Raw genomic sequence first — 25,026 nt, forward strand, 5'->3', positions numbered from 1 at the left:
TCAGTGCTGGGCACACAGTAAGCGCTCAATAAATGTCTCCTAAAACGTTTTCTGTTGATGTCATCAAGAGTCAGGACCCCCTTTCCCCCTCAAAGGGAGGTTCCTGTGTGTAGGTGAAGCAGGCTGCCGACAACCTAGAATATTTGGGGGGAGTGCTCAGAAGGAGGCCCACCTCCCAGATAAGCCTTGTACCCAAGGTCACAGACTGTGGCCTGAACCCCACCATTAGGGAGACCAGTCCCCGACTTCTGTAAGGACTTCCGGGCCTCAGGGTGGAGACAAAGGTGAATTTTCAGAACTTTTGAATAGCCCGTTACCAGCCAGGCGTCCCATTTCAGTCTCACAATAGGATTCCTGTCATTTGTTACATCAGAAACTGGGGCTCAGAGAGGTGAAGCGACTTGCCTGGGGTCACCCAGTCAGGAAGTGGGGACATGGAACGTGGGGTTGGTTCAAAAACCTGTGCTGGCTTAACACGGTTCAGAGGTCAGTCCTATTCGCTCCCTGCCCCGCAGGGGTGAGGCCTCAGGGGCCTATGTCATGTCCAGTCCTATAGCCCTTAGCAAGAGATGGGCAGGTGGTGTGCGCTTCTGACCCATGGTGTCTGGTATACAGTAGACGGTCAATAAATGTTTGCAGCATGAGAGAGGGAGGGATGAGTCAGAGAGAGTTGAAGGAAGGAGAGAAGGAAGGAAGGAAAGGAAGAAAAGGGAAGGACTAAGGTTCAGAGAAGTTGGGGAAGCCGCCTGAGGTCACACAGCACAACTGGGCTCCAAGGCCCTGGTTGGGCTCAGCCATTTCCCAGGGACAAGGGACTGCCACACCAGAGACGGCCCTGGATGACTGAGCTGGGAGGGAGGGTAGGGCAGTAGCGGGTGGGACCCTGAGGGGACATGTGAAGGGCTTTCCTACCAACGGGTGACTCATGGCAGATGAGCAGCGTCTGGCATGTGGAAGCCCCGGGAGCAGAGACCAGACTCCCCGGAGGTGGGAGGGGGCGAGGTCGGCGTGTTAGGACAGGGGACGAGAAAATGTCAAAGGGCAGGCGTGACCCTTCAGGCCCTTAGAGAGGGAGTGTGGCGGGTGGCCCATCCCGGGGGAGGCCCTCCCAATGTGTCCATTTTGCAGATGGAAGAACGGACCCGGTCATCTGGTGTTCAGCCCCGCCTTCACGGCACGCCGGTCCCCGCTGCCCTGCCCGGCAGAGGGCCTGGGCCTCAGCTGCGGCCCTGAAGCTGTGTAGCCGTGGGCGCACGGTCCACCTCTCTGTGCCTTCAGTTTCCATTTCTGTAAAAGCAGAACTCACATCCCAGCCCTCACTGGACTGAAAGCAGAGGAGCCGGGGCCGGAGGGACCTTCCGAGAGGCGCTCCGAGCTCGCCCCACCGCTGAGAGCGCCAGGGGGATGTTTGAGCTCTTCCACCTGGCATTTGAGGCCCCGCAGGTCTGACCCAACTCACCCTGCAGTGGAATCTCCCACATTTGTACCCTCCAGTCTCACCTGGCGCTCTCCTAGCCCCCGAATGCACCCTGCAATTTTATCCCCCTCCAGGCCTTTGCTCAAGCTGAGCCCTCCATCCACAGTGCTCTCCATACAGTGCTCTCCATCCACAGTGCTCTCCATACAGTGCTCTCCATCCACAGTGCTCTCCCTCTTCACCTATCAAAGTTTCACCCGGGCTTTAGGCCCCACCCGAAGGCCACCTCCTCCTGCAGCCCACCCAGAGCAGGACTTCTCTCTTGCTCCCCACACCCACAGGACACAGTCACAGTCTGCCTCGTACGAGGACCAGTGTGCATAAGTCTCCATCCGCCTCCACCCACCTGGCTCTTAGTGGCTGCTTAATACATGTTTGTTGAATGAATAAGTGACCTATGCCACAGAGAGCAAGAGCCTGGAGGCTTGGCTGGCAGGATTTGTGGTGCTGGCTGCCTATGGCAGGACCAGGAGCCAGGGCATGATGTCAGGCCCTGTCTCAACCCTTGTTGCCTCCATCACAGATGAGATGTCTGAGCCCAACATCTTCTCCAATCATGTCACCTACAATCCCAGGACAGCCACTGGGAGGTGAAGCAAGTGCCGATCTGAGGATATTTGGGTAGCAGAGCAGGAAGACCTATTGCTGAGCCTCAGAGAGGGCAAATAACTTTCCCTAGGTCACACAGCAAGTTTGGGCAGAGTGAAGGTGGGGCCTCCAAATGCTATAGAAAGTAAGCACTGGATCTGTGCCTCTACCCCCTGTTTTGACATTTTAGAAAGCTGCTTTTACTTAACTTGCAACTGGGTGTTGCATGTTCACAGGAAGTAGGGTGGAACACCAAGTGGAATCAGTGGTGAGCTGGTGTGGCTGACGGGGGTCCCACAGCTCCGGCCAGCCCTGTCCCCCTCCTACTGGCTGTGTGGCCTCCAGTCTCAGTTGTCTTAGAAAGGGACTCGAACCCCAGCCTCCTGGGGTCAGAGGAGGAAATCCGGAGAGGAAACGACAGGCCCTCCAAGGAGGGTCAGTTGATTCTATTGTCGTCGTCGCCATCAGGTCCTCACAGTTCTCAACTCTCCAGACAGCCGGCGGGTAGAGACCTTCCGGATTCCCGGAGGGTGCAGTCCTGACCACTTCCTGCAGCAGGCTTTGCTCTCCTCACAGGAAAACCCGCTTCAGAGCCCTGCTCACCACCGACCCTCACTTAGCTGGCGTCCAGTCCTAACAGAGACGTCCCATCCTAACCTGAGGTGACAGCCCTGAAGCCGAGAAGTTAAGACACTAGGATTGGGGAGAAGAAACGCTGAAGGTGGGTGGTGCCAGGAGAGAGGGAGACGTCAGAAAATGGCCCGAGCAGGCCAGGAGCTCTGGCGCGGGTCCCGTCTGGGGCCATCTGGAGCTGGGTGAACGGTCCTGTTCTCTCTGTCCCGCCTCGCAGGGCAGTCACCAGAGGTCATGACAGTGACCCAGGGGCGGCCTATGTGGAAAGGGGCTCCGTGACCTGCGCGTTGGGCCCGGGAGACACTGTCCGCTCCCTCCCTGTGGCTTCGAGCAGCACATGGCTCCGTTACAAGGTCATGGGCTTGGGACCTCAACAGCCCTGGGCGCCAATGCAGCTCTGCCCGTGCTCTCCCGTGTGGTCTTGGGTCAGTCACAGCCCTTCCAAGCCCGTTTCCTCGTCTGGAAAATGGGTGTGCTGACAATACTGTCTATTCCCAGGCTTTATGTGGGGCTCAACGCTGTGCCTGGTGGAGAGTGAGCACTCAGAAAAAGGGTTGTTGACCACTTGACAATAGAAAGGAATGAAGTACCGACCCATGTTACAGCGTGGATGAACTTCAAAACCATCATGCACGGGGCCAGCCCGGTGGTGCAGTGGTTAAGTTCGCACGTTCCGCTTCTCGGTGGCCTGGGGTTCGACAGTTCAGATCCCAGGTGTGGGCATGGCACTGCTTGGCACACCATGCTGTGGCAGGCGTCCCACATATAAAGTAGAGGAAGATGGGCACGATGTTAGCTCAGGGCCAGTCTTCCTCAGCAAAAAGAGGAGATGTAACATCTGGCAGCAGATGTTAGCTCAGGGCTAATCTTCCTCAAAAAAAAAAAATCGTGTGCAGTGAAAGCCAGTCACAGAGGACCACATACTGTGTGATTCCATTTGCATGAAATGCCCAGAATGGGCGAATCCGCAGAGACAGAAAGCAGATTAATGGATGTCAGGAGGTGAAGGGAGAGAACGGGGAGTGATTGCTAATGGGTATGGGGTTTCTTTGGAGGGGGGTGAAGAAAATGTTCTCAGATTAGATTATGGTGATGATTGCACAAATCTGTGGCTATAAAACCATTGAACTGTTCACTTTAAATGGATGAATTTAATGGAGTTGAATTATATCTCAATAAGATGGTTTTTTAAATTGGTGGTTGATTAAAAAAAGAAGAAACAAAGAGCCAGGAATAAAGCTCTGAAAGTCTTTGCAAATATTGTCCCATTCTCAAACCAAAAACCTAAGAGAAACACTTGCATGGGTTCCCAAGGGATGTGTACGGGCATTATTTGTTATGGTGAAAACTGGCCACAACCTAAGTGCCTAGCAAAGGGGGATGGATAAATAAGCCATTTCTAGGAATATTACACAGCAGTTAAAAAAAAGGAAAGAGCAGGGGCTGGCCCTGTGACCGAGTGGTTATGTTCACGCGCTCCGCTTCGGCGGCCCAGGGTTTTGCTCGTTCAGATCCTGAGCATGGACGTGGCACCGCTCATCAGGCCATGCTGAGGCGGTGTCCCACACAGCACAGCCAGAGGCGCTCATGACTAGAATCCACAACTGTGCACTGGGGGGCTTTGGAGAGGAAAAAAAAGTAAGAATATTGGCAACAGATGTTAGCTCAGGTGACAATCTTTAAAAAAAAAATAAGAAGGAAAGAGTAGTCCTCTATGTATGGACGTGGAAACAACTCCGCGTCATAAAGTCAAGCGAAGAAAACAAATTGCAGCACATAGAGTGAGCTGTGATTCCAGAGGACCATTCGTTTTCTACAGGAACAGATAAGTCAAGACATGTAAAATATGTAGATTTAAATATACAGAAGAAAGTTTGGAAAAATCATTCCAAGTTGCTGTCGGCTGTGGTAGGGGTGTTGGGGGCCATGACTGGGGGGCAAGCAGTGGTCATTAAAGGTGGTTTCGGTATTCCCTGGAAGGTGAGGAAACGTTTAAGTGGGGAAATGTTTTTACATATCACTTAGGTAATTAAAGATTAAAAAAAATTTTTTTCAGGAAGATTAGCCCTGAGCTAACATCTGCTGCCAATCCTCTTCTTTTTTTGCTGAGGAAGACTCGCCCTGAGCTAACATCTGTGCCCATCTTCCTCTACTTTCCATGTGGGACGCCTACCACAGCATGGTGTGCCAAGCAGTGCCCTGTCCGCACCCGGGATCCGAACTGGTGAACCCCAGGCCACCAAAGCAGAGAGTGTGAACTTAACTGCTATACCAGAGGGCCAGCCCCTTAAAGATTAAATTTTAAAAAGAAAAGAATAACCTGTTTTCTATTTAGGATTGAGCTTTTCTAAAAATGGAAATACTCCAAAATAAAGAAATGCTGGCAAAATTGGTAGAAAAAACATAGAGATAAAAGAGAAAATAAATGTGCCCCCCAAAATCCACAATCAACCCATAAAATACTTTTGTCAATGCTGGCACAATCTTACAAAACTAAACCCATAAGCACAGTGTGTGAACAAAGAGGAGATTCACAATAAGAGTTCCCACATCTGAAATTTGGAATTTTGAGGATTGTACACTGAGTTTCTGTTTACTTCACAACCCTATTTATATGTTAAAATGCTTCTGGAGCCCCCCCTCCACATACATACACAGAGGCCGAGCAAGTGCTTGAAAACTGTTTTACTTTGTTAAAAGGAAGTTCAGAGAGGTGAGGTGACTTGCTCAAGGTCACACAGCTTGGAAGGGGCAGAGTGAGGTCCATGCTTATAAATGATGCTGCTAGAACTTCATGCTGGGGGAGTCAAACCTTGGGGTGGGTGCCTGGTCAAGCTCCCATGGCCATTTGGGGCTGCCAGAGACATAGGGGACGAAACACCCGGATTCTGCAGCATTCCCCAGCGTCTCCCCACCTTAGGCTGAGTCATTGGTTGTGTCTGTCTGACACACCCTGTCCAGTGCATAAAAGTCAAACACACTTTCTTTCATGGAAATAAATGACCGTCTAGGGCAGTGGCCGAGCTTGTCCGACTAAATCGAACACTTGTTTGGCTGAACTGACCACTTGTTTCTCCCGCCTGTTTGATGAGAACACTCGAGTGACTGTCTGCCTCGACCGAACGCTTATAGGGCTGAAGCATCACTGCGGTGACCCAGCTCATCTGGAGCCTGACGTTCACATCCAAGGGGGGCCTGCAGTTACCACGTCCCCTTGTCACAAGAGGTGGAAGGTGCGGCCTCACTCCTGGAAGGGTGGCGCTCAGCATCCAGGATAACAAGCCCCAACAACTACGAGCCTCCGTGGCCGGGGGATCCCTTTTTGTATAGACAGCTGGTCCCCGTTATGCTTCCGGGTAACTGCCCTCTTGTACGGGCTTGATGGAGCTGTCAATCAAGCATCCCTGCCCGACTCTCATGAAAGGCGGCCTGGCACCCAAACGCGGCCACTCAGGCCCTCTCCTGGGGCTTCCAATCTCCCAGCTCCGACACAAGTTCTAAACAATGGTTGAAGTTTGCTGCTTCATTCCTAGAACTACCTCGCTTCCTGTCTTTTCTGAAGCTAAGCTTTTTCCTTGTTGCTTGATTGTTTTCTTAGTCAGATTGAGTGAGTTACAATTCACCTGCAATACAATTCATCCTTTTCAGGGGTGCAGTTCAGCGAGTTGACAAAGATATAGAGTCACGTTACCACATCGCAATTATGCTGTAGAACGTTTCCCTCACCCCCACCATTTCCCTCGTGCTCCTTGGCAGGCGGTTCTCTCCTCCCTCCCTCTGTCTCTGGCAGACGCTGATCTGGTTACTGTTCCTATTGTTTTGTTTTATCCGGAACGTCGCATAAATAGAATCACACTGTATGTAGCCTTTTGAGTCCAGCTTCCTTCCCTCAGCATAATGCATTTGAGACTCACCCATGTGGTTGCAGGTGTTGGCTCTTCCTTCCTTTTCATGGCTGTGTAGTATTCCATTGAATGAATAGACCAGTTTGCTTATACATTAGCCAGTTGAAGGACATTTGGGTGTTCTGGGTGGTTAAGAATGGAGCGGCTGTAAACATACAGGGACAGCTTTTTGTGCGGACATTCATTTTCATTTCTTTTGGGGTAAATACCCCTGAGCCATCCCCGTTTCCTTCCAATTGATTTTTTGGAATTTGTTATTAAGCTGCCCTGAGCCTGTGCCTGTTCGTGCAACCAAATTGCTCAACAGATCCACGTACGTTTCCCTCATGTAAGTCTCCCAGCGACTCTATGGGGTTTCGGGGTTATTCTCTTCATTTTACGGAAGAAGCTGAGGCTCAGACAGACTAAATACCCTGCCCCAGACCACACAGCGGGGACCTGAGTCCAAATCAAAGTCATGAAGGGAGCCACGCTGCCTTCCTAGATCCCTGGTCACCTTGGTGGGAGGGGAGGAACTTCACAGCAAAAGTCCTCACCAATGTTTATCGACTGATGGTTGATCGAATAAATGCCTCACTCCCCTTCTCTGGGGCTCAGTTTGCCCATTTGAGAAATGTCAAGGTTGGATCAAAGAATGACTTGCCGATGCCCCTAGAGTCTGCGATTTCAACACACTGTGACTGTAAACACGGAGTCATCAAGGCCTTATCTTCCAATAAACAGTTCCAGGGAAAGGGAGCTGGTGGGGGAGGGGGACCCAGCTGCCATCCCGAAGCAGCTCCCACAGCCGGCCTCCTGAGCCTGCCCCCGGCTGGTGGACCCCCTGAAGAGCGATTTGCACTCTCTGCCTTTCTGGCCTAAGAAAAAAATACCCCTGTCACATTGGATTAGCTTCACCCCTTTTTGCCGAGAATCTTCTCACCGATGCGGCCCCCTCTCCTCATCAATATTTTCAGAATGTTCAGGTTTCTAAACAAGATCTGACAGGTTGGGTTCTTTTTTGTTAAGCTTTTTTTAAATAAACTGAATTATCCTGTACACGTTCTGGAGGCTCAAATTAAATTAACTCTGTCCTTTCCTAAGAGGCAGCTGGGCTGTTGGCTTCTTGGGGGGTGGGGAGGTGGGAAGAGGGAAGTGATGGACGCCCCATCTTAGGTCAGGACGAGGCCTGCATCAGGACCACCTCCTTCCCTTCTTCAGTGATGAAGGGGAGGCGATACGGTCTCCACACATCAGACGCTGTGTGACCTTGGAGATTGCCTAACTTCTCTGTGTCTCAATTTCCTCTTTAGCTGAACTAGCTCTTAAGTGAGCTGACAGTGTCACTGGGGTTCTGACTCATCACAGCCTGTGGGGAGAGAGAGGCTGTGGCCTCAGAAGCCGACCAGCTCGGCTTACCATCTTATAACTCGGGACGTGAGGCCCAGAAAGGGCTCATGTTGTCTAGAGACCCATAAAGAGGTACAGACAGAGCAGTGGGGTTTTTTTTTTTTTTTAAAAGAGATTATTTTCCTTATTGAATAATTTATTTATTGAACATTTATTGAGCACCTACTGAGGTGTGAGTCATAAATAAGACACAGTCCCGCTGTCAAGGAACTCTGAGGTCAGTGGAGGAAACAGCCAGGTTGTGAGGTACTCACTATGTAAACATTAATTCCCATAAACTGAGTTCAGGGTTGTGGTGGAGGAAAGCTGGGGACCTGAGGGCACCCGGATGGGAGAGGGGCTCTCTCTGTGGCCGATAAGGGCAGGCTTCACGGAGGAGGGGACACTTAATCTGAGTTTTCCAGTATGAATATGAGTCTGCCAGGCAGATAAGGCAAAGAGGAGCATTTCATGCAAAGGGACCTATCTGTGCACTCAGGGCCAAAGTCACAGAGGGGAGGAGGAGTGTGGAGAACTCACAGGAAGGGGTGTCAAACTGAGGCTGGAGTTTAGGGACACTTGGAAGGAATGTTAAGGCTGGAAAGCTCAGTGGGGCCCAGCCCACAAAGGGCCTTGCATGCCAGGCTCAGGTTAGGCTGTGGGGAGCCAGGGGAAAGCCTCTAAATGGGGGAGTGCTGTGGTTAGGGCTGATCTTTGAGAAGATAATGGTGTAACCATTAACCATGGAATTTCAGAGCTTCAGTTTAGTGATTCTCATGACCCCTGGACCCTATTTTAAAGGTGAGCAAATAGAGGCCAAAAAGTGAAATGACGCCTACAGCTGGTTGGGGTGGAAATGCCTTCTCCCGCCTGGAGGCTGGGATATATTGGCAGGTCCTGTGAGCTAAGCTGTTCCCAGGGGGACGAGTTCCATCCTTCTGTGACATCCCTCTCTCTGTTTCTCCTCTTTGGTCCTGCCCTGGAGTCTCCGAAGACCACCGTTGTTATGGGAGCCCTCTTCTTCCAAGTTCCTTTTCTGGTCGTGTGGCCCTAACCATGTCCCTTCCCCTCTGCCGCGTCAGTTGCCCCATCTGGCTAATGGGTGCGATAAATGAAGTGGTGGCTGGCGCTGACTGTCATGCATTCTGGGGCCCCCCCGTGCCGTCACAAAGGCCCCAAGGAGGGAGAAGGCCAGCCGTTACCAGGCTTCCCGGCGGACAGCGTGAGGCAGAAGGTAGCTCTCGGTGAGATGGGGAGACCAAGGCCAATAGTCTCCCTCGTTAGCCCAAGTGTGGCTCTGGGTGGCACAGAGCCAGCTGGGACTCTCACTTTTCTCATTCTGGTCCCTGTGCTCCTGTGAACGTGACCTGAGACCTCAACAGCTGTGTCAGTGAAAGTGATAGAAGCTGTCCACTGCGGGACTCCTCACAACACTGAGGGGCAGCCCTGGAGAAGGACAGACCCCCCTTGCAGTCCCACAGAGCCTTTGCCTGGCTGAGCCCAGCTAGTGGCGGTGATGTCAGGCCTGCCTGCTGGTTGGGCAGGCCAAGCGGCAATGGCCCCGGGGCCCGACAGGTGCACAGGAGCGGCAGGCCTGAGCTATGGATCTGGCTCTTAAAGACTGTTGAGCACAACCTTGCCCTGGCTGGGCCTCCACAGGCATTGGGATGGGCACTTGGGAAGCGTCACATGGCTTTGGCACTTGGCCAGTTCTAGCTGGGAGAAGCACAACTGTGCTAGAATCAGGATCATCTTGGAAGCTCAGCTCTGCCCTCGGGCTCCTTGAAAAAGACCCAGAGACCATCCCTCAGGCAGCAAATGGAGATGCAGGCACTCGGTCCCCAAGCGTGGGTTGGGGCCCACTTCTAAGCCAGGCCCTGTGGGAGACAGAGAAATGAGGCAGGTGTGTTTTCTTTCTGTGGCTTCAACAGAACATCTGTGTTTTTTTCCCAATTGATATGAATGCATATTCACTGTTCAAAATTTGTAAAATACAGAAGAACCAAAGGACAGAAGTAAAAGTGTCTCCAAATCTGTCCCCTAGAGAGCACAACTGCTCACATTTTGTTGTATTTCTTTTCAAGTTGCTCTATCATATCGAAGTATATGTATATATAATTTTATATAAGTATATGTTTAATTTCTAGAAATAGAATCACTTTCAATCACCCAACAAGTGTATATGGAGCACCTACTCTGTGCCCACCGGGTGCCAGGCAGTGGGATACACAGGTGGACAAGACCGATGTGCTGCCTGCTCTCATGCAATTTGCCTGTAAGCACCATCTTGTCACTTGCCACTTTTCAGTGCGTGTCTAACATTTTTGAAATCACAACGTGTATTTCTACAACACATTTATTGGTTGTGTAGAATTTCATCAAATAGGTGAAGCCTACTTTATCAAATCCCTTTTGTTGCACATTCAAGTTGTTTCCCATTTTTTCACTATTGCAAACAGTGGTCGTGCCTACAGCCATCGGTTATGGTGGGTTGACTCATTCAACATCTATTTCAACCCCTGTCTGTGTGCCTTCCTGTACTGCAGGGGCTGGAAGGGCGAAGATTGCATTTCCCAGACTCCCTGTCAGCTGGGGTTTGGGGACCAAGTAGGTCATGCCCAATAAATGCGCATGTGTGAGATTTTGAAGGCAAAGGTAAGGTGGCTTTCCCTTACTTTTCTGCTTCCTGCTTTGGCTCTTTCCTGCTGGTTGGGAAGGCATTAAGATTTTTTGCAGCTGTGGTCTCATCGTCCAGTCACCTGCTCATGGGTGTCCAGAGATGGTGATGGGGCCATCAGCAATGTCTGATCCCTAGACAAAAGCTAAAGTGACAAATTCCTAAAGATGACACCAAGCTTCTGGGTTGTGACAGAGGCAGCAGCTCCCATGAGTAGACGGTATAGCAATGTTCTGAGAGTCATTCTTGGAGGCTCAGCCCACTTCCCAGATTTTTCAATAATTTTGCAAGAACCCAACTTCCTGTGTTAAATTTCTTTCGGTTTAAAGTAGTAAATGTGGTTTCTGCTTCCTGCAACCGAAGGCCGAGCGACGTGAGCCTCATCTTTGAGCCTGTTGACAGTGATTGCCTCAGGAGGAATTTCCAGCCATGGAATCAGGATTCATTCTTTGTTTGTTTAAATAGTTTTGTTGAGATAATTAATGTACCACAAAATTCATCCATTTAAAATGCCCAATTTAATGGCTTTTAATATATTCAGAGTTGTGGCTCCATCACCACAATCTAATTTTGAAACATTTTCTTCACCCCAAAAGGAAACTCCGTCCCCATGAGCAGTCTCTCTCCTCCCCAACCCTAGATAACCGCTAATGTACTTCCTGTCTCTATGGATTTGTCTATTCCCGACATTTCATACAAATAGAATCAGACAATATGTGGTCTTCTGTGACTGGCTTCTTTCACTTAGCATAATGCTTTCTTTCAAGGTTCAGCCATGTTGTAGCATATATCAGGATTTCATTCCTTTTTATTGCCAGATAACATTCCATTATATGGATTTTATCTGCCTATTCATCAGTTGGTGGACATTAGGATTGTTTTTACTTTTAAGCTATTACGAATCATTTGTGTGTATGTGTTTGTGTTGATAGATGTTTTAATTTCTCTTGGGTATGTAACTAAAAGTGGAATTGCTGGATTATATGGTGATCCTAGCCCTGGTGGTCTAGTGGTTTGGCGCTCTCACCACTGCGGCCTGGGTCATTTCCCGGTCAGGGAACCACACCGCCCATCTGTTGGTTGTCATGCTGTGGCGGCTGTGTGTTGCTGTGATGTTGAAAGCTATGCCACTGGTATTTCAAATATCAACAGGGTCACCCAGGTTTCAGCGGAGCTTCCAGACTAAGACAGACTAGGAAGAAGGACCCCACTTCTGAAAAAATTGTCCATGAAAACCCTATGAGTAGAGTGGAGCATTGTCTGGTATAGCGCTGGAAGCGGAGAGGTTGGACCAAAAAGACCAGGCAGGGCTCAGCTCTGCTATTCACAGGGTTGCTAGGAGTTTGAAGGGACTCCACAGCAGTAACAACAGTGGTAATTGTATGTTTAACGTTTTGAGAGAGTGCTGAACTGTTTTCCAAAGTTGTTGCACTATTTTACATTCCCAATAGCAACGTGTGAATTTCCATTTTCTCCGCATCCTCTCCGACACTTACTATCGTCTCTCTTTTTCATTATAGTCATTCCAGTGGGCGTGAAGCAGTAGCTTATTACGGTTTTGATTTGCATTTCCCTAATGACTAATGATGCTAAACATCTTTTCCTGTGCTCATTGGCCACTTGTATATCTTTTCTGGAGAAATGTCTATTCAGATCCTTAGCCCATTTTAAAATTGAGTTATCTTTTTATTGTTGATATGAGTTGTAAGGGTTATTCATATATTCTGCATACACACCTCTTATAAGACATGTGATTTGCAAATATTTTCTCCCATTCTGTGAGTTGCCCTTTCATTTCTTGATAATATTGTTTGCAGCACACATGCAAATTGTGATAGAGTTCCGTTTATCTATTTTTCTTTTTTTTTTGCTGTTTATGTTCTTGGTGTTCTATCTAAGCAGGCTTTGCCTAACCCAAGATCACAAACATTTATGCCTATATTTTCCTCTAAGAGTTTTATAGTTTTGTAACCACAGGCCCTCCAGGACCAGTCCAACTGACTCCAACTCTTATCAACAGAGTGATTAAGAATTGCCTTTCAGAAAATCTGCAGTCACGTAGCCAGAGCACGAGCAAAAGGAGAAATCTTGACCTGAGGTGACCACGGAACCAAAGATCCTCCTTCATGAGGAACCCAAGGATGGGGACACGACCAGCTCTTGAAAGTCAGGCTCTTACCAGAAGAGAAGGGTCCCTCATTCAAGAAGATCCATTGTTAAAATTCCTTCCCCACCTCATCAAAAATGTTTAGAACCCTGCCGTAAAAGCTTAGAACCTCACGATAAAAGTTTAGAACTTTACCATAAATGTTTGAAGCTCACCAATCAAAATCTGCCCCACCAGCATTTCCACGTGCCAGCCTGTTCTCCCTAACCTCTTAAATTTTACCCCAAATCCTGAATCGGGGAGATGGATCTGAGGGCACACACCCCCTGTCTCTCTGTAGGTCAATCTCACAGAATAAAGCTGATCTCTTTTCCCAAAGGCTGACGCCATAATTAATTGGCTGTTTAAGCTCATCAGGCAAGAGAACCCCAATTTTGTGCGGTCACAGTTTTGTAATTAATTTTGATATCCAAAAGTGTGATTCCTTCAACTTAGTTTTTCTTTTTCAAAATTGTTCATTGCTTGTGTCTAAAAAAAGTTGATTTTTGTATATTGTTCTTGTATCCTGCAACCTTGCTGAACCCATTTCTTAGTTCCCATAATTTTCCAGTTGGTTCCTTAGGATTTTCTATATGTTAGCTAATGGCATCTATAAATAGAGATGGTTTTATTTCTTTCCAATCTGGATGCCTTTTATTTTATTTTCTTAACTGATTGCTCTGACTCGAACTTCCAGCACAACGTTGACTAGAAGTGGCGGGAGCAAACGTCATTGTCTTCTTCTTGACCTTAGGGGGAAACATCTAGTCTTTTGCCAGTAAGTATGATGTTAGCTGTGGGAATTTTTATGATGTTCTTTATCAGGCTGAGGACTCACCCATTTTTAAGGCTTTTGTTTTGTTATCTGAATCATGCCCCTTTGACATGCCAATCATTCTTCTTGGCCACTCCCTTGGCCACAACATTCCAGTGACAACCTGGGTCACGCTGAAGGTGCAGCCTCCAGGAATGACCAAAATGCTCCAGGTGAGGACTGAGCAGAGACAGAGAAAGAGAAAGAGAGAGAGAATCACCTCCCTTGATCTAGTTAAAATACTCCTACTCATGCAACTTAACATAGAACTGGCTGTATGGTAACTGTAATCATAGGTAGATTTCTTTACAGGCTTCAATTAAATTAGTGGTTCTCGACCCTATTAGTCCAAAGACATCCACCTGCTTAATAAATTTCTATTGAGGTATAGCATTATTATATGTCAACTTAGCTGGGCCACAGTACCCAGATATTCAGTCAAACATCATTCTAGATGTTTCTGTGAAGCTATTTTTTGGATGAGATTAACGTTTAAATCAGTAGACTCTGAGTAAAGCAGATTACCCTCCCTAATGTGGATGGGCCTCTTTTAATCAGTTGAAGGCCTTAATAGAATCCAACCGACCTCCCCTCAAGGCGAGGAGAATTCTGCCAGCAGACTGCCTTCGGACTCAACCTGCCACATCAGCTCTTCCCTGGGTCTGCAGCCTGCTAGGCTCCCCTGCAGATTTTGGACTGGCCAGCCTCCACAATTGTGTGAGCCAATTCCTTAAAATACACCCCACTATATACATGTCGATAGATTTATAGATATCTCTCTCTCTGTGAATATACATATAGGTATGTATCTATGAATGTATCTTCTATTGGTTCTGTTTCTCTGGAGAACCTGACTTATTCACCACATATAGAAAGTGCACCTAAGTGTATGGCTTGACGAATTTTCACAAACTGAACATGACAGATCAAGGAACAGGACGTGACCTGCCCCCCAGAGTCCGTCCACGCTTCCGTCCAATCGCTCACCCCTCCAATGTGCCCGTTATCCTTTGCGTTAGCACAGACGAGTGGTGCTGGTTTTAGAACTTTGCATCAATGGCATCTTTCAGAACATACTCTTTTGGGCCTGGCTCCTTTCACTCTACTGCAGGTTCAGGCAGGATTCATCTGCATTGTTGTGTGTGGTTGTAAATAGCTCATTCTTGTTTGGAGGATTCCAGTGTGTGGCTCACCTCGGTTTACGTATCCGTTCAGCTTTGATGGCTATCCCGTGTTTCCAGCTTGAGACTGTTACAAACCGTGCTGCTGCCAACATTCCTGCACGTATCCTTTGGTGAGCATGGGTAACATTCCAGCTGATATAAACCCAAAAGTGTAACTGCCAAAGCCCTTTTTTTATAGGAAATATTTTATGCTTCCTTTCACTTTAATTTTCTGAAATGAAATTCATGGATGATAAGCTACTGACACACGTTTATGTCAATATGATGCCCAGTCTGTAATGTGAAGGAGATATAAAAGGGAAGAAATTTATAATAAAATCATGTGTATTTCAATACGTTCTTGGGCACAACTACCCAAGAAGACATAATAACCCGTATCAACGGATAATGAATAAGTCTGGATTCTAGAGACATAAGCAGATCAGGCATGGTTACACACCAGAAGTGCAGGAAAATGACAGGGCAGGAGGTGCAGGTGGAAATTAAAATAAAAACTATTGTTAAGGCAAGACACAACAGACCCGACTTCTCTGTGTGTGGTAAGAGAAAGACGGAAATAGCCTCAACTGAATTGGGAGAACACGCCAAGACACATTGCAGCCTGTCACGAGCACAGAATAAGAAAGGTGAGTCTCAGAGTGTAGAGATGAATAATTCCCATCTTTGATACAAAACAGGGTAGTGGTGTGCTCACACAGAAAATGCATCTTCCTTAGAATCCCCCTCCTCAACAGAGGGGTGCATTCTGCCCTCAGAACTTAAAGAAAGACAAGCTGTTTGTCCCCACATCCCTCATGAGGTGGAGGCAACGAGAAGATGGATGACAAAAGGAGGCTTTCCAGCCACGGCGGTGGAGGAAGCACGCGGCAGGCAGTTTCTGAGTTAGATGGAAAAACAACAGGTGCCCCCCAAATAAATGGTGTCAACATGTGATTGTCACAACATAAGAGTCAAACAACCATCCTTAAAGAAACTGCATGAGATTTCTTGCATCTCTAATTTACCGGTATTTGGCGCTAACCCTGTCAAAAAGGAGTGGCACATCTTCGCTATTCAGTATTTCCAGCTGATTTCCCTGTTTTTGCAGTACCTGCATCGACACCCTGGATCCCTTTTCCTGTAAATCTGTAGTTGGTGGTGGTCTAATACTTAATTAGATAGACTGTGATGAAAGAGAAAATTACTCAATAGTTGAGTTACTGCCCGTATTGCATTTATGCTTCCTGGTCAATAACAGCCTCGTCTGAAGTTAGAGAGTTTGTCATGCAACTTCTGGTAGAAACCTTCCGGTATTGGGATGCACGAAAGCCCAGCCTATTGATATTTGTTGTGAGTTTTCATCTGGTGGGCGTTTGGGAGTTGTGAAGGACATAGGGCCACTTTCAACAGTGTACGATTGTTCTGTGCATTGTGGGACGCCCAGAATCCCCACCCCTTGCCCCCAAATGTCACTAGAGCCCCCCAGTTGTAGTAAAAGCCAAAGACAACTCCATGAGTTTGTAAAATGCCCCCTAGAGAACTATTGACTTAAACCTGCGTCATCGCAGCCCCGCCCTCCTCATCCCACACTCAACTGTCGGCCTGCGGTCCAAGCACGGGGCTGCCATTCACGAATGTAATCGCTCAAGACTGTATTTCGTCTTCTCATAGTCAGCCTATTGGTCCTGCTGGTCAAGCTCGTTGGACACCTTGGTTCTAATATCCAGTGTCTTATCGCCCATCCCAGCCACACTGCAATGGGCCATTTTTCCACCTTAAAGTGATGGATAGACATGGTGAACAGGATGGGGCTGGGGCCAGAGCCCTGTGACATTCCACCCTAGACCTTTCCTTCAGCCATCAGACCTATCAGTGAGGTGATATTTGGCATCTCCTGGCTTCTGGTTATTTGTTGACCTCACAGGATGCAGCTCATGTTTCATCAACTTGTTCTTAGAACGCTTAAATGTTGGAACCCCATAGGAGTGGAGAGGTGACTGGCCCAAGGTCACTGGGCAAATGAGAGTAAGAGGCAGGGCACAGCAGGCTGCGCTAGGGCTGACCCGCTCCCGGCCCCAAGGGATTTAAATTCCTCTCATGGCTACTCAACAGCCCAGAGTGGACAAAGCACTGCTCTGATCTGGCCTAAAAAGGGCTGAAATCCAGGGGTCCGTCCCAGCCGAGCGCACAGTGTCCACAAGCCTATTTTGGCATCCGGCTTGACTCTGGAGAATGGGCAGGGGTCCAGCACTCTGTGGAGAGGGCGGGGTGAGCGGGGATTCGAGACACCAGCAGCTGCTTGCTCAGGCAGCTGGGACGGGGTGGTGGACAGAGCCCCCGAAGGGGTGAGACGTGCTCCAGACTCAGGCGCCCAGTCTCCATCCTCCAGGCCTCGTTTCCTTACCTGTAAAGTGAGAGCAGCCCCTCTGCCCTTGCTTACCTCCCAGACGTATTGTAAGGAGCCAACAAGGAGGACTAGACTGTTTAGGCCTCTAGAACATTCCAAAGACATTATCTTTTATTCTGAGTGAGCTGGGAGCCATTGAAGAAGTTTGAGCAGAGGAGAGAAGCAATCTGACTTAGATTTTAACAGGACGTTCTGGATGCTGTGTGGGAAATAGATCACACTGGGGGGATGTTTGAAGTCGGTGGACTAATGAGGGGGCTCCTACAATAATCCAGGCTAGAGATGGTGGTAGTGAGCCGTGGTAAGGTAAGAAAGGCTCAGATTCTGGACAGATCTTGAAGGTAGAGCCAGTAGGATTTGCTAATAGTTTGAGTGTGAGTGTGAGAGAGAGGCATCAAAGATGATTCCAAGGGTTTTGACCTAAGGAAGGAGGCAGTTGTCATTGTCTGGGGTGGGATAGCTGTGGGGGGAGATGGTTTGATGGGCGAGAACAGAAGTTGAGTTGGGACACATGAAATCTGAGTGGACTCAGACATCCAAGGGGAATGTCAACTCCGTCATCTCTAAATAAATAAGCCGTACAGCTTCTTACCAAGGAACACATTACTTCAAGAGCATGCACTTGACTTTCTGATGGTAGCTTGGTCAGAAATCAGTGCTTGCGTCTGGGGCACCCACCCTCCGTCACTGTTTGTTTTCTCTCTCTGCTCGGGTCCCTAATACACCTGTTTCATCTGCCACCTGCCTCTCCTCATACCTCAGTTTCAGCCCCGCTAGACGGTAGCTGCTTTCTCCCTGAGATGCTCTGGGCAGACTTGGAAACTCCAAAGTGACCTCTGAATCCTCGAGGTGGCCTTTATTTAAAGTCAGATCATCCAAACTTACCCTCCCTAGCATGTAAAAATCTGCTCAGTTGTTTTTGTGTGATATGGAAAGAGACAGACAGTTTGTTTTCTTGAAGTGGATTATTACGCATGTGGGAGGGCTCTGGGACCCATCCCTGCCTCTGAAAGGTGAGGAATTATGTGAGCTGCTCAGTGTCTGAGTCTGTTTCCTCATCTGTAAAACAGGCGTGAGGTCTCTGCCTGCACCGGAGGGAAGAGATCCTCAGTGTGAGGTTCAGAGCCGTGACTTCCTGCTCACTCTGGTCTTGACGGGGTCTTGAGTGGGTCTTCTGGGGTCCAGGCTTAACCATTGATGGTGCCAGAAGCAACCCCTCGAGACCAGATGGCTCTGGCTCCTGGCCTCCAAGAAATTAAGGGACTAGAAATGGGCAGCGGCTTTCTTATGTCACACAGCAATGCAGGGCGGAGACAGGGCTGGGACCCAGGCTTCCTGACCCAGTCCCAGGGCATCGCCCTCACCCCTGTCCTACCGCCACCGCACGCACACACTCTCAGGGTCTCTCACCGTAAAGCAGTCCATCCTCCCAGTCAGAGACAAATCCCCCCCACCCGCCCCGTCTTCTCCCCTGCCTGGGAGCCTCCCTCTCTTCTCTTCCCTCCTGCTGGACACGCTCCCTGCCTGTCCTGCTGCCCATCCGTTTGGCATTACTCAGGCCCCCAGGAACTAGATTTTCAGAGAAGGGTCTGGACTTCTGGTCTTCCACAGGTCCATGGACCTGGGTACGAACTTATTATAGAGCATTGGCTGTGTGCCAAGTATATGATAATGTAATAATAAGTGTGCCAAGCCTATAATTACTATCCAATCCTCTTAGCAACCCCTAGAGGTAAACATGCTCGTATTAGTCACATTTTACAGATGAGTAAACTGAGGCTCAGAAAAGTTAAAAGACAGAGCTGGGGTTCAAAAAAAGCAGTCCTCAGGCCCTTAACCACCAGGCTGTGATGTCTGGAAATCTCACCCTGGTCAGTTCCTACGGTCAGTACTACAGACAGTCGGCCCCGGTCCAAGAGAGCCAGGCGTCTGGGGGTGGCCTCCAGGGAAGCCATATCCAGGCTGGAAAGCAGGGAAGGCCAAAGCAGGGTGAAGCCAGAGTCAGGATGGGAGGACGAATCCAGGCCAGGGTTGCCCTCTTGGATCTCCCACCCCTACCGAGGCCTGGATGTGCCAGGAACTGGGCCGAGCCCTGCCAGCCAAGGAGGGGCCGCCCCCAGGAAAGGCCAGGCCCTGAAAAATAATCCTCCTCCCTCTGCCAGCTCAGCTTGCCCAGCCCTGCTGGGGCCCTCCGTGGCAGAGCTGCCCTCCCCAGGGCCGAGTCTGGGGGTCAGGATGTTCAGCCCCAAGGGCATGAGGCCCCCCGCCCTGCCTCCTGCTCCAGCCTTCTTTCCTGAAAAGAGACCCTTGTTTTCCCCCGAACACATGCCGTGGCCCCTTGTTTTCCCCAGGGACAAGAGACAGGGTGAGGAGACCCAGAATGCCTGCAGGGACTTTAAGTCTGTCTATTTAACAACTGGGGAAACTGAGGCAGGAAGCAGGGAAGTGACTGACTTAAGGTCAGTTAGCTAAGTAAAGTGACAGGCCTGAGACTCAAATTCGGATCTGTCGGACTCTCGAGTCCAGCTCTCTGCAACACCGCAGGGCCTCACAGAGAGGGCGGGAAGAGACTGGGGGCGCCCAGGGCGTGCTGGGGAACCCCTCAAAGGGGACGGCGTCAGCAGCTTCCCCAGCCCCTGCCAGCTGCCCCCGTGAGGCCAGGGCCCACACTTTCCTGGTAACGAGAGAGTTAGCACAGGGCCTCGTGGAACTGAAACCATTTCCCTTGAAAAGGGAAAAAGACAAATGAAATGAAACCCAAACCAGACAAACCCACAATAAGCAGCTGTACCCGCCTCTGCCTCCAACATTTGAGCTACAAATTTAGATGGGAAGTCTGGGGGTGGCTTGGTGTCTTCATTCATTCATTCATTCATCCACCAAACATTTGTTTGACCACCTACTGTATTCCAAGCCCTGTGCTGGGTGTCTGGGATCCATGACAGCCAGCCCCAGTGAGCAAACCAGTCGCATGCTCCTGGAGACAGACAAATCAAGAGGCAGTTACAAAAGCACACAATGGGGCCGGCCCTGTGGCCGAGTGGTTAAGTTTGAACGCTCCACTTCGGTGGCCCAGGGTTTTGCCAGTTTGGATCCTGGGCTCGGACATGGCACCGCTCATCAAGCCATGCTGAGGTGGCGTCCCACATGCCACAACTAGAAGGACCCACAATTAAAAATACACAACTATGTACCAGGGGGCTTTGGGGAGAAAAAGGAAAAATAAAATATTTAAAAAAAAAAAAGCACACAAATGCAGCCAGCTCAGTGTTGGGTCAAGAACAGGGAATGTGGGTGTCCAGAGAAGGCACCAAATCCAACCTGGGGAAGAGCGTGGTCAGGGAAGACTTCCAGGAGGAGGTGATGTTGGAGCTGCGCTTTGAAGGATGTGTAGGAGTTACCTAGGCAGGCAAATGAGAAGAGCAGGTGCAAAGGCCTGGAGGAGCAGGAGAGTGCAGCTTCTTTAAGGACCTGCCAGGAAGCCAGTCAGCCTGAAGCAAGGTTTGGGGGAAGATGAAGCACGGGCCAACTCAGATTTTCTCCTGGCCACTCAAGCCCTGATGCTCATGTTTCTGAGTCCCCAGGACCTGCTCTGACCCCGACAAGGGTTAGGAGGATGTTGTGGGGGTGCAGGGGACTGGGCCAAGGATGCTCAGTAGAGATGGGGAAGCTGAAGGCCAGGTAGTTTCTTTGGAACTTTCCAGAACAGAGCCCTGAGCTCCTGGCACATGCACAGATCAGGGCGAGGGTGGCTGCTCTTTTGAACTTGTATTGCCCATCTGAGGCTTCAGCAGCGGGCAGGACCCGGGATGTTTCGAGTTAGAATATGCTGGGGCCCGTGATGGACTCTCACCCCTCACTGACAGCACCAGGGGCCTGGCCTGGATCCGACACCTCACAAAGGCTATTTCTAATTCTTGCTGCACCGTATCGCAGAGGTGGCCAGGGAGGTCGACGAAGCTGCCCAGGGCCACACAGGTGGTGAGAAGCAGAAGTGAGGTTGGACCCAGGCATGTGCGACTCAGCTTCAGGCAGGTGTGAAAGTGAGTGAGACGGACGGTCTTAGGTGGGGCCCGAATCAGACCCTGAGACAGGATTTGGGTGAAAGCGGTTTATTAGGGAGTGTCTCCAGGAAACCCCAGAAGCCAAGTGGGAAGTGAGACAGGCAGGGAAGGAGGCCTGGCAAAGTTGCGCCAGTCTCATAAGTCCCTGCCGGGCAGACAGTGCAGAGAGCCGGGGTCTCTGTTACCCCGCCCCCCGGGGACTTGGCAAGGGAAGGGGGGCTGCACGCCGGGAGTGGGCAGGGGCCTCAGTTCCCAGGTGCTCCCAGCTCCCCCTGGGCACAGGCAGAGGGGCTTCTGGCAGCCTCAGGCAGCCCCGACAGGGGCACAGGTGCAGAGCTAGAAGGGGTCCTCGTCTGTACAAGGGTGCAGAGGAGCCTTCCCCTTCCAGCCTCAAAATGCCTGCTGAGCAGTGGGAACAGCGACCATCTCAGGACTCTCAGTGACCTCTGTCCCTGTGACCCAGAGCCTCCCTCTGTGCCCTCCATGGTTGGACCGCAATGTCTGGGCTCAGTAGCCTGAACCCTGAGTGCCCGCACAAATGACGCCTGGATTGCAAAACACCACTTCCCAGGAAGGCTGCGGGTCCAGGCTTGCCCCGCCAGACGGCTGTTCCGGTCTGCCTCGGCAACGTCGGCCTGCAGGGGAAGCTGACCTGTCAGCGCTTCAAGGGCCCTTCCAGGAACAGCTCTATTTCTGGAGAAGGCCTGGCCTCGGCGGTGGTGAACCCGCGTCCTTGGCTCAGAGCAGCCTGTGACTGGACGGTCATCGCATCTCCTCCTTTCGGGAACTTTGAGCCTTCAGTGTGAGCAAGTTCATGAATTCGCTATGTGCCAGGCACTGTAATGGGCACTAGGAGAGACTGCAGCAAACAAGAAAGAAGCAAAATTCAAAACCATAAACCCTACCCCTTGTGGAGGTCACATTCTGCTAAGGGAGTTGACAAACAGATATGTCCTGTAAGGTTGGGTGGAGACAAGTGCTTTGCAGAAAAATGTAGATGGCTAGAAGCTACTAAATAAGACAGGGAGGTCCAGGAAGTATGCCCTGAAGAGGAGACCTTGGAGTAAAAACCGGAAGGAAGTGAGAGAGGGAACTATGTGGCCGTCAGGAGAAAGAGTATACCAAGCAGAGGACAAGCACATGCAAAGGTCCTGCTTGATCTGTGAGGAGTGGCAAGAGGCAACATGGCCGGAGTCTAGCGATGGAGATGGAGAGTGTGTTGGACATCAGGGTGGCATTTGAGAGTGCATTTTGTCTGTGTTTGGATGTGCGTGTGTATGTATGTGTGTGTGTGTGTGTGTGAGAGAGAGACCTGCAGACTCATAGTCTCCTTTCTCTCTTTCACCTCCTCCTCCCCATCTTGGCATCTTCAAGATTAAGAGGGGGAAAAACATAGATGATTAAATGATTTAAATGTGCAAGTAAAATAACACCTCAGTGAGCACATTATGCAAATCTATGCAATTAACATTGCAAACGAGGTGAAGCCACCGGGGCCAAGGAACTGATTTCTCTGGGAGCTCCAGCTCCAATGCTGCCCCTCCCTGTGTGCCAGAAACTTCTCTGGTGGAAGGGAAGGGGTGAGGAGGTGCTCGCAGGAGTGAGGGCCTACTGCGTGCCCGCCGAGGGGCTGTATCATCACTTCCCTGATCCGCTCTGCACCGCTCAGAGTCGGGAAAGGTCTTGCTGTTTTGTAGAAGAGGAAAGTGAGGCCTGGGGAGAAAGAAGAGACTAGAGCCCACGTCTCCTGGGGTCAAACTTACAGCTTTTTGCTGAAAATTTTCAAATTCATTCCTTGGGGAGGTTTGGGCTTCCAGGAGAGGCTGCAACCTCCTCAGGCCTTTAAGGAAGGTGAAGTGTCTGTAAAGGGCCAGGTTGTAAATGTTTTAGGCTTTGCGGGCCATACTAGACTGTGTGCCCTTGTTGGGAAAGCGGCCACAGGGGATGTGTAAAGGAATGGGCGCGGCTGTATTACAATAAAACTTTTTTTTTTTTGAGGAAGATTAGCCCTGAGCTAACATCTGCTGCCAATCCTCCTCTTTTTGCTGAGGAAGCCTGGCCCTGAGCTCACATCCGTGCCCATCTTCCTCTACTTCCTACATGGGACGCCTACCACAGCATGGCTTACCAAGTGGTGCCATGTCTGCACCCGGGATCCGAACCGGCAAACCCCGGGCCACCGAGAAGCAGAACGTGCGAACTTAACCGCTGCACCACGGGCTGGCCCCAACAATAAAACTTTATTTACAAACACAGGACCGGGCCAACCTGAAACCTGTCTTGGCTGATCGTTCTAAGGGATCTGGTTTGATCAGTGCTCCCCCTGCAGCAGGGCAGCTGGCCACTGAAGGCTGTGGGACCCAGAGCAAATCCCTGGTCCCTCTGAATCCATTTCTTCACCTAAGAAATGAGGGGCTGTTCTGGGCGAGTTTCTGGGTGAGGTTCCGTGAGGAGAGCAGGATGAGACTGGCTATGGGCCGCGCCCCCCAGAAAGGCACACTGTTCCAGCACTCTCTCTGCATCACAGACCACCCAAGACCTCGTGGTGTAAGACAACCATTTTACGACGCTCCCAGATTCTGCGGGTCAGGAACCTGAACACGGCACAATTTGGGACAGTTTGTCCTGATCCCCGATGTCAGCTGGGAATACCTGAAGGATGACTCAGTGGCTGGAGGCTGGAATCATCCAGAGACATTCTCAGTGGCAGGTCTGGAGATTGATGCTGATTGTCAGCTGGGAGCCCAGTGGGGCTGTCGCCAGAACGCCTACACAGGGCCCCTCCCACGGGTCTCTCTCCGTGTGGACTATCTTGGAGTGCCTTACAGGATGGTGGCTGGGTTCCAAGGGAGGGAAGTGGAAGTGCATGTTTATGACCTAGCTTTAGAAGCCACATAGCACTTCAGCCGTGCTCTGTTAGTCAAAGCAGTCACAAAAGGGAGGGAAAACAGGCCCCTGCTGCTCAACAGAAGGAGAGTCAGGGTCACATCATGAGAAAAGCGTGTGAGATGGAAGATGATGTCATGGCATCTTTGGGAAACACAATCAGCCCCACACATGTGGCGGGAGGGCCCCTGAGGCAGGCTGGGCCCGGGATCTCCTGGTTGAGGGCAGCATCAGTGCTGTCCCTGGGAGACACAGTGCTCGATCCCTCCCTCAGACCCAGTCATGCCTTTCTGGTCAAAGCCAGCCCGTGCCCAATCCCGGATCTCCTTCCAGAGCTAATCCTGGGGCCTTCCTACACGGGGAACATATGAGCCATCACAGCGCTGTGAAGCTTTCTTCTTATAAACAACGGAGGAAGCAAAAGCGAACGCCCCCCACCCACGCATCGCCCCGGTGACCGGCTTTGTAGGAGGGTTGACCGAGCAGCTGGGGAGATGCGAAGACTAAACCAGCTGGGAGGAGCCTCCTCAAGCCAGAGGACATGATTAAGGGCTGAGCGCTGGAGGGTGGAGCTGGGGCCCTGGCCTGGGCCCACAGAGGGGGGCCCCTCAGAGAGCAGATGGTCCAAATAGGGCCCCTGGAAGAGGCTGGGGCACGCCAGGGTCATATGGTCCTGAGCGGCTTTCAGAGTGGACAGAAGCGTTGAGATGAGGGTCCTGAGATTCTGGGGACGATGTGAGAGCCAGAGCAGCCTCCATGAGATTGACAACAGCTCCCTGATCCAGCCGGTTCCAGACTTCCACCTCCTCCACCATCTGACTCTCCCCAGCAATGGGAGGAGAACCCAGGCCTCAGAGAAGGGGAGGGGCTTGCCTGGGGTCCCACAGTAAACCGGTGG

This window comes from Equus przewalskii, chromosome 21, assembly GCF_037783145.1.
Source record: "Equus przewalskii isolate Varuska chromosome 21, EquPr2, whole genome shotgun sequence".
Lineage (NCBI taxonomy): Eukaryota > Metazoa > Chordata > Mammalia > Perissodactyla > Equidae > Equus > Equus przewalskii.